Genomic DNA, 11,154 nt, shown 5'->3' with positions numbered 1-11,154 from the left:
ATCAAAAAAACTCCGGTCTCAATTTTGACGACAATTTTTTATCGAAGAGCGCTTATGTCAGTGAACACACGGTTTTAATATCATATGTCCTCATTTGCTTTGTTTACGAGATATAACTGGCCAAAATGACCCTTGCTGTGTGTGCTCACTTCAGTGCGACTAATGGTTGTTATTAGCTTGCATTGTGCGTAAACCTCAGTTTTAATTATTCTGCTGCAGCAAAACCTTGCTCCGGTGGCTTTTCGTCAAGAAAAATGTGTTCACAGATTTTATTTGTGTATAGCGTGTGCAAAAGTGGGCTGCTGCCGCCCTCTAAATGGCTAACGTGTAAACTGTTTGCAGCCTACAACCTCGCCTACAATCATCAGAGGAAAGATGGGCGCGCCTGTTCAAGATATCAATCGCTTCTTCTTTCTGAAGGAATGCCTGGTCTACCTCATCGCGGTTAGATGTAGACAGGTTTTCCTTGAGGAGCGTAAAGCAATGCAAGCAGACTTCGCAGGTGTCGCGAAGATCCTCAGCCTATGACAGTAGCTTCTGGAGGTAGGCAACAAAAAGAGTAAAGAAAGAAAATTTGCGCAACGAAAATTTTCCTCATTAATCTTCTTTTTGTGAACGCGTAAATAATCGGCCCAGAATAATAGGACCTAGCCATGGCCCGCGGGCATCGCGTGTAGTGAACAGCTAGACCTAGAGCAAGTCGAAACGTTTATACTGAATGGCACCGCACAAATTATCTCACATCTGCGCAGCTGTCATGAATGCGTTTCCAGAACTGCTCACGGTTTAACATTTTATGACTAAGGGTGTCTAAGCGCTTTGCGCTGTAATAATTAACTTGTAGGCCACACTCATTATCAAAACTAAGGGTATAATGTCCGTCTGGGGCCACCAATGACCTCTGCTGTCCTCGACATGGGAAATCACTTTAGTAAAGTGGCAACAAAACATCAATTGGGTATCTTCGGCCACTCATGGCTTAATCATGCCGCACCGCACGTTTTCTGGCTGTTGAAACGCTGAGGTAAAGGTCGAGATGGTACAGGAAGACATTATCTGCGACGCCGAAAACATGTGATAGCGGGAAGTGAAATAAACGGCTCGGAAATGACTGAGCTAACTTTTTACAAATGTTGTTTAGGCACAGTGTGTGTCGAATGGGGAAGATGGTTAGAGCGTACAATGCACGTAATGGAAGGGAAGCAAGCAGGCAGTGAGAAAACAACTGCATAACAGCGCGCCTGCTGATTGTGGCATTTAGTTACAGATTAAGTTGGCCTTCGCTGCATAGAGATGCTTTATTCTGTGTGCAAGGAGAGTTTTGACAAAGTGACCTAAACCATGTGTTCGCGGTGTCTCGCGTGCTTCTGATTAGCGAATACTGGCGGGGTAAGCTGCAAACTTCGTACGCGTTAGGCCTTTAGAGAGCGGCAGCAGCCCACCCCCGCACGCGCTAGACACAATAAAGTTTGAGAATACATTTTTCTTGACGACAAGACATCAGAGCAATGTTTTACTGCAGGAAAATAATTAAAACTAGATTTACGTGCGATGCAAGCTGATGACAACCATCAATCGCACTGAAGTGAGCGCACACAGCAAGGGTAATTTTGGCCCGTTAAATCTCATGAACAATGCAAATGAGGACATACATATTAACATGGTGTTTTCACTGACATAAGCGCTCTTCGATAAAAAAATATCGTCAAAATTGAGGCCTGAGTTTTTTTTTCTTTTTTGAAAATGTACTTTTTTGAAAAGAATCTCGCTTCTTTAACTATTTTCTTCTTTTTTCGCGCTGCCTGTCGGAAAACAATCTTCCGCATAAATGTTGCAAAGGCTCCTTGAAATACTTGACACTTTTTTGAAGTTTCTGTGTGAAATAAGAAAGGCGCCAAGTGCATCAAACGTAGCAAACTTTGTTGATTTGGACCGGGTTTGCCACTTTTTTTCACATTTTTTTTCCTTTTGAGGACGGCATAAAAAAGCATGAACACAGTAATGCGTATTAAAACCAGCAAAAAAATCCTTCGACACATCATTTATAGTTCGCGCTATATTCGGCCGTGAAATCCGAAAACATTGCAGTGAGCAAAAACAAGAGGCCCGCGCCGCCACCTTCAAATATTTTTTTGGCGCGCTGGGAGCGTTTCTTGGAAATAAAATTTTCGGTTCCGTGCACTTTGAATGTGCCCACATAACATATAAAAAACCCAGGCAAAACAAAAATTGCGACCGGACAGGCATGTTCGATCTCTCGTGGAATCACCCAAGAGATTTTTCATAATTCCTTCCACCAGCACATCCGAGTTTGTAATCACTCTGCGGTAAATACCCCCTAAAAGGCCCTGCCCTTTCGAGCTCACGAGCTAGGGTTCCAATTCGAATTTTTTGCTTGCTTTTTTAAAAATGTCATCTGATTAATAAAAGCATATCTCCTGGTCGGAGCAGCCGCAAATGCGCGGCTGTAGCGGGCCCGTCGCTGACGGCCCACAGTGAAGCGGCTGCGCCATGTTACACGTCCGCCCCTCGCGTTCGAGGGGCAATAGCTGACGGTTAAAAAAAACTCAGTTTCGCTTAAGGGCGAAGCAATGCATGCGATATCAACAAATTGTATTGTTAAAAGAAGTAAGGCTAGCAGCTAACTCTTTTGGATCCGATCTCGCGTAACTCAACAAAACGCTGGTTTAAGGGGATATGGCCGCTCCCGGAACCGAAGCGTTTTCGTGCTCTGATTTCTCTAAACGCGAAGTAAGCGTTGAGAGCAAAGAAAGTTTACGAGCCGTCTCCTGATGCCTCGAGATAGCGCGCGCGCAAGCGACAGTGCCTTACTAACGATGCGGTTGCCCCCCCCCCCCCCTCGACTCCCCTGGCGTCCGTTCATGTCCTTATGAAAGACGGGCGGGGCGTTTCCTCTATGTTTGATGAGCAATCGACGGCGGGCCCGCAAGCGGGAAGATGTTATCTCATACGCTCTCCGTGCGACGGAGACAGACGACCGGCTAGTTTATTCTCCGCTTCAGCCGCGTTCGTCACCAGCGCTCGCGAGCTTTTACCCGCAACTAGAATGCGCGTGGTGATGTTATTAATTTGGACTTTACACTGAAAATTACGGCAACAGCGACCGTAAAAATCCGCCTACAGTGTCCATATAATTGCTATCAAAATAAAAATTAAAAAAAAAATTAAGGAGCTGTGAAGTGGATGATAAGCGAAGCTGTTTCGCGCATGGCACAGAGGTGACATGGTGCAGGACAGTTTGGTATGTAAGGCCAGGTTGTTAACGGCCAGGCTGTTAACTTTCAATACGCAATAATAATGCGAAAGCCTTAGATGCTTTATGAAACACGAAAATTGACCGTCGGCGGCGTTCGATTGATGTAAAAAATAATCATGTGATGTCGTCATCATCACGTCATACATCGTCAAAACTTGTGACGCCAACATGGCGTCATATATTGTGACGTCACGTGATGATGTAATCACATGACATCGTCGCTTTACACTGCTTCTGTGATCGGTGCACCGATCAAGGAGGTAGCGCAAAACCATGTGAGGTGCAGAAAGCTTGCAGAGAGGGAGGGGGAGAATCAACCCGTCGATCGAGAAGAAAAAGAACCTGGCTTTCGCCTTGGAGTTTTCTTAGGGGAATGCATTAGGGACAGTGTGGCTCTTTGGCATTGAGGCACTGCTGTACATCGCGGAGTTTGTCTACCACGTCTGCTGATAACCACATAGATGTATTTAGAGTTTTATTTCATAACTTGCAATTTTATTTACCCGGTATTCTGTTTATTTGCTGGTGTCGAAAATAATCGCCGAAGAGGTTAATCCAGAACACTCAACTGCATGAGTCCTTATTTTTTGCAGGTTATGGTTGGGTTTCGCATTTACCTACGCGTACGCGTTCCGCATAGGAATGGCCGACACCGCAGCTTGTGACCACTGCGGAAGTGATGAAACGATTGAGCATATTCTGTGCGACTGTCCACAGTACTGTTCGCAAAGACAGTCGCTTTGCAACGCGCTTGATAAACTGGACGACCGAACTCTTTCGGAAGAAAGAATCCTGCGCCACCGACAGGACTTAACGTCACAGAAGAAGGCTGTGCAGGCGCTAATGCGCTTTCTGCGTTCAACCGGTGTATCGCAACGGCTCTGATAGGACGTCCTGCATGTGTGCATGTGTGCATTTTTTGCTTTGTTTTTATTTTATCTCCCTCTCTCTCTGTCCTCTCTCCGACCCCTATATCCCCACCCCTGTGCAGGGTAGCAAACCGGTCACTCGCACCAGGTTAACCTCCCTGCCTCTTCCTTTTAATCTATTTCTCCCTCTCTATTTTTTCATTAGCGAGTGAAGTATGGAGTTCTCCTGAGATGATTTTTTTCGTGAGAATTGCAATGATTCCAAATATTTCTAGCGTTCATAAAAGCCCCATAATAAATTTCAGGTGCTTGAATGTTAATGCAATATGCTTCTGTAGTGCACTCCAGGATGTAAAATTTGCTGCTCCAGAGTGCTCCCAGATGCAAAATTATCTGCTCCAAAGTGCTCCAAGATGACAATTTTTCCTGCCCCAAAGTGCTCCAAAAGGGAAATTTTGCTGCTCCAAAAATTGCTCCAAATTAGAAGTCATCGGTAGCATCACTGTAAATGACATACTCATTACTCCTGACGCTGAATACTCTTTCTTAGGAGTCATTCTCGACACTTGTGTAAAATACACTAACCATGCCATGCACTTACGCAAAAAACTAGCCTTTGGCATTAGAATTTTAATTAGAGCACGTAACTACTTTAACACTTCGACTTTAATCAAGTTATAATATGCTTTTATTCACAGTCATATTAATTATTGCATCACTACATGGGGAAACACATACCTAACCCACGTACTCCCATACAGCACATTCAAAACCAAGCCATCAGATTAATAACTTTCAGTTCATATTGCACTAGTGCATCATCATTACTACAACTTTGACATACTTCCTACTGCTAGTTTATTTAAATATCATCTTACCATCACGGTATTCAAGTCACTGAACCATCCTGCTCAATCAAGTGTGTTTTGTCTTGATGCTCTATGTAACTTTAAGCGAAGTAGATTTGCTTCAAATGGAAATTTTTTACTACTATCCGTACTAATTTTTGTCGCCACACTGCCTATTTCACAGCATTATCACTATGGAATTCACTGCCATCGCGCATCAAACAATGCTCTATTATTGGTTTATTTAAAAAACAATTAATTGTATTCGTATTTTGTCAACTACTAGATGTATATTTTATACATGTATAATTATACGCCACTTTTTTCTTCACCTGTACCCGATTTATTGTTGCTTTCAGCAATTCCCTCGTTTTCCTGTTTTATCACTGTTACTGCTAATTAAGTAATTGTTGTTATTCAATTTTAAACAGGAGGTCCCCCTGTAGCCTTGTGCTTTCGGACCTCCTCCTGTATGTTTGCACTGTATGATGTTTTTTGTACTAATAACTGAAATAAACTTGAATCTTGAAAACTAATATCTGTGGTGCCTTTCTGCCATGCAAAAATAATCGTGATCTGGTTTGCAAGCGCTTCCCTTGAAAACTCGGCGCTTGTCACAGTGCTATAGGAAATTCTATGCCAAGCGGATAACAAATGCTTTTTCGTGACATGGACATACGGGGAACATGGCGACAACGCAAGGAAATCATGCGACAGATGACGAATTTTGTTGAGTAGCAGCAATGACACCCCGAAAACCTTCGATTTTCCTTCGATTGAGTTTGGGATTTTTTAGATTAGTTTCAGTATTTTAAGAGCATTATCACAATATTTTGCTGCTGAGTGCGACCGATAGCAAGGTCACTCTTCACCCGATACCCATGCAGTGCATTTGCTGCTACCGCTAGACACAAGATCACCTTTAATAACACTTTGCTGTCAGAGCATTGTTCTGCATGTTTCTGTATTTTCATGTAGCGCGATATTGTAATACGCGTTTTTTTTCCCTCCACGTCATAGGCGACCGTGTTCTGCCACACCCTCTTTCTATCGCAGCAAATGAATGGAAAGACGACATGAAACTCTGGCCCTCCCTGCCGGAAAACCACATTACGTATTACCTCCTCAAAACAAAAGCCTGTGACCTGGAGGACGTACAAGCCATCAAGAGCTTGGACTCGTATAACTATGTCGTAAGCGGGAAAGTGGGTCAGCTCCTCATATTCCAGGCTGACAAAGATACATGTTTCATAAAAGGGAAAGTCTCCCCGTCACAAGCAGACTCTGACCGGCCATACGATACATGGGTTTGCGTAGGAAATGACTGCCGCATCTTAAGCGGGTCATGCTCCTGCAAGGTTGGATTGACGACCGTGTGCAGCCACATTGGTAAGTGCAGTGAATGGCTTTTTAGCACTGCCCTCTGTTCCTAAAATTACTTAAACCGTTTTTCACATAGCTGGAATTTATTAACTCAGATGCATAATCGAACCCGAATAGTGACAGTCGGCATCGCTGCGAGCGATGAAAAAAGTTCTAGGCATGGCTTTAGTATTGAAAACACCAATAGACAAGGGAGCCGAGGGAAAGCCTCAGCAACAAATTTCTTATGCTGAAAGCACTACGTCAAGAAAGTACAGTGCGAGAAAGAGGCCTGCCGATGTGAGAGCGCAACTTTGACTGGGGAGCACTGACATCATCGACTGAGATAATGACGTCAGTGCACGGTTTTCGTGTCAGTTTGAGTCGTCTCAGGCAAACGCACAAGGCAAATGCCTTTAAATAGCCTAGTAATATAATCTTTGCGAGCTGTAGGTCATATATAATATATATACGCTGCACGCAACCACACTGCAAACCTCAACCACTTCATAACTCTCCCACGGAGTAACGAATTTATTTTATTTATTTATTTATTTATTCAGATACCTACAGCGCCCAATGGGCATTATTGTAGGGGGGAAAACAAAAAAAGAATACATTACAGGTGGTATACAACATCAAGAGGTAACATAAGAAGATCAGCAATACGTTTAAGAATACAGATGGCATGACACATGTACATTCAGAACAGATCATTCGAGAGAAAAAAAAATAAAAAATAAAAATAATAGATGCATACACACATATATATCAAGACAAACCAAGAGCCGTACATCGCAGTATAACTACGAAAGGCTAAAAAGAGTTGAATGCCGTGTAGAGGTGGCACGATACCTATTTGAACAAGAATTCAGCAAGGGCAGAGTCAAAGGAACTGATTGGCGACAAGACAACCTCCTCCGGTAGACTATTCCAATCATGGCATGTTCTTGGAAAAAACGAATGCTTATATACGTTAATGCGAGAGCTATATTCTCTGACCTTTAAAGAATGATCGCGACGGGCCGACCTGTAGGTAGGATCAAGGATATAAGTTTCCTTCCTTAGGCCTGTTGCTCCAACAAAAATTTTGTGAAAGAGCTTTAGGCGCATGTATTTCCGTCTATCCTGCAAAGTCGGCCATCCGAGATCGGCTCTTATATCAAAGGAGCTTATCGTAAAGTCGTAGTTGGAAGAAACAAACCGTGCTGCACGCTTCTGAATGCGTTCCAATTCGGCAATGCAAGTCTGTGTACCTGGGTCCCATGCGGGGCATCCGTATTCCAAAATAGTGCGCACGTTTGAAAAGTAAAGAGTTTCTTTCAACTTAGGAGGAGCTTTCTTGAAGTTTCGCTTTAGGAAGTTGAGAACACGGCCAGCCTTAGCTGCTACATAGTTAATGTGGTCATTCCATGAAAAGTGATTCTTATACAAAACACCTAAATACTTGTAATTTGATACAATCGACAGGTTTTCACCATCAATACAATACTTGCTATCAAAAATGTGACGTTTGTTAGTAAACCGGACAACGTTACACTTAGAAAAATTCAGCCTCATATTCCATTTATTGCACCACAGTAATATCACGTCTAGGTCATTTTGTAATTGGGCACTATCACTCAAGGAAGTAATTTCGCGTTAAAGACAACAGTCGTCGGCATACAATCTGAGATGGCTTAATACCTGTTCACCTATATCATTAATAAAAATTAGAAAGAGAAGCGGCCCCAGAACCGATCACAGCCACAGGTCTCCATTAATCCACAACATAGGTCGGCAAAATTATTGGAGCTCACTCACTCACTTAAAAAAATGTATTTTGCTCTGAAAACTCGCTCGATGTCAGACTCACCAAAGTTTTCCTCAACCAGGCTCACTCGGACTCGGACTCGGCAAACATTTTCTCAACCGGACTCACTCGTACTCAAACTCACCAACATTTTTCTCAGCCGGACTCACTCAGACTCACGGCTTGACCTGAGTCTGAGTGAGTCTACTCATGAGTGCGCTGGCGTAACGTCAGCTTTCCCAATCATGGAGTATATGCTCTTTAATGCCAATAACACACATAATCTGTGCTCTACGATGTGCATTTTGATCTTGCACCTTGAAGTACAAGTTATCAGTGGTTGCAGTCCTATGAGGACGTTTTTATGAAATATAAGACTCACACGAGATATTTCGACCAAGAACGTACCGTGAAAATTTGTGAGGGGGAGGGCATGACACCCCTACTCCCCGCTAACTCACGCCTCTGATCAATAAACATTGATGTGGCGTACGAACGCTTGTGCGTTGAAGTATGCGTGGATAGATCTGAGAGTAAACGTAAGCCGACATAAGGGTGATAGTAATGTAGATAGGCGAGCAGATAGGATCATAGGCCGGCAACTGAAGGTGGAGCTCACTCAGACTCATTCAAGAAATATACTTTGCACTTAGGGCTCACTCGGACTCAGACTCACCTATATTTTCCTCAACCGGACTCACTCGGACTCAGACTCAATATAATTTTCCTCAGCCACTCGGACTCACACTCACCAACATATTGCTCACACAGACCCAGACTCATGGTTCGATCTGAGTCTGAGTGAGTTGACTTATGAGTGAGTTTGGCGACCTATGATCCACAACTTGATTTGGTTTTATCTCTTTTCTGATGCAAGGTGCAGTCCTGTGGAAGATAGAATTCGCCAGCCGAGAGGGCCTGACTGAAGAAAGCTGCACTGACAGAAGTGCCAAGTGGAACCAGGGCACAAAAAGAAATGTTACGCCAGCACAAATAGGTGTTATGGATTTTACACTGCGAAAGGAATTCAGAGACCTGCAGCATGAACGGCAACAGGTTAATGCAAAACGCTATGAGACTCATGAGCAGTATGTGAGAGAGATGCAGCAGCCCGTTATAGCACCCCTTCCCGGCATAAAGGGAAGTCTACTGCACCAGACTGTAACTGCAAAAATGTCACCTAGTGTGCATGCTAAAACTAAGCTTAGAGGAAATGTAACCGAGCTCACTCACGGTCCACATGACGACGACGACCTGTTGGCATGTGATGTGTGCGCAGAATTTTACGGCAAATGGGTAAGAATTAAAGAACCTGTGAGGTTAAATCTTATGCAGCTCACATGCCAACAGACCGGAAGGCTTTGGAAAGCGAGCCGTAAGCTGCGCCTCATAGCTTCAAATGTGTCAAAAGTGCCACGAAGAAAAGAAACTCCGCCAGAAAATTTCGTGAAATCATGCCTCTTCAGTCAGTTTAGGGGAAACAATGCAACGAGTCATGGCCAAAGGTTCGAGCCTGTTGCCAGGCAGATGTTTGAGCGTCATACTGGTATTCATGTTGAACGTTGTGGCACAGTAGTTAGCGCCACCCACCCGCTTCTGTCAGCGAGCCCAGATGGCTTAGTTGGTACAGATGGCATCTTAGAAATCAAGTGCCCACTAGTAGATGACTGCCTGCAGCTTCTTGAATCCAACAAGTGTGATGTCAAAAAGATTCAAACGGAGCATACAACCTTGAAAAAAAAGGAAAAAATGGCTACTGTTACCAAGTCCAGTTCATAATGTTCTGCACAGAGCGCATGCACTGTTATTTCTTTGTCTGGTCAGCTATGAACTTTATTACAGTTGAAGTGCCTTTTGACGCAGATTTTGTATGCTTTCACATTTCAAGGCTGTCAGAATTTTACTTCAGGCACTACTTGCCAAGGCTTGTTGATGCTGTTCACAGCAACACCTTAGACATATCTGAATATAAGGATTTTGTACTAGCAAAAGACGCTGCAGTATGCACTGTGTAAAATTGAATTTTTATTTTTGCAATGGTTTTTCAATAAAGCATACAATCAAAATTCTGCTTGACACAGTTCTGTTTATGTAAGCAAATATCGCTGCAGCAAGCGGTGCCTGCAACCTTGTTTATAGCATGCAAATTTTACCTCAAGCACTTAGAGGTGTAGCTGAGGTTGAAAAAAAAGAGAGCGTTCGCGAGGACTTTCGCACGCTTCAGTCACCACATGTTTGTAATGCTTGATATCATGTGCTGCATATGGAACACAATGGGTAAAACACAATGTTACTGAATCTAGTCTCCTTTCGCAGCATCCAAAATATATACATAGTCCATTATAAAAGTAATGCACATTTTCTGCGAAAGATAGATTTAGTTATGATTGCACTTTCGCATGCCAAAGGGTAATTGTGTCTTGCATGTGGTCCGCTTAATTCTCCCTTTCCTGATTATCTTTTTCAATCGAGTCAGCAATAAGTGGTCCTTTCAGATTGCACAAACCGGCACACACCAGAACAATGCTGCTCATCAACTTCTTGTGGTGTATTGGCAATGAGTGCTTCAGAATTCTGTATACTTTAATTCTATTGATGGCACGTTCAACGTGAATTCGCAGGTTTGAGATCCTTCTCGAAGCAGTTGCCTCTCGTACACTGAACTGAAGCTTGCCTTTTGAGAAGGCTGGCATGTTGAGCTTCACGCCCTTTCTCTTCATGGAATCACTGAGACTAAAGCCCCTGTCTGCCATGATTACATGACCTTCAGTCAAGTTGTCAACAAGTCCAGACTCTTCAACAATAAATTTGTCTGAAGCTCGTCCACCGTATGCGTTTGATACAAACATTACAAAGCCACTTGGTGCAATTGCCACGAGGAATTTAACCGTGTTACAACCCTTGTATGGGCTGTATGTCTGCCCTCTTGGATAAAGTTTCTTAGGCCGCTGCACGTAGACTTCCGCGCAGTCTATGATGCAGGTGGTGTCGGCATACTGACTCTCA

Source organism: Rhipicephalus sanguineus, chromosome 6 (genome assembly GCF_013339695.2).
Source record: "Rhipicephalus sanguineus isolate Rsan-2018 chromosome 6, BIME_Rsan_1.4, whole genome shotgun sequence".
Classification (NCBI taxonomy): domain Eukaryota; kingdom Metazoa; phylum Arthropoda; class Arachnida; order Ixodida; family Ixodidae; genus Rhipicephalus; species Rhipicephalus sanguineus.
Note: the sequence above shows the minus strand (reverse complement) of the source record.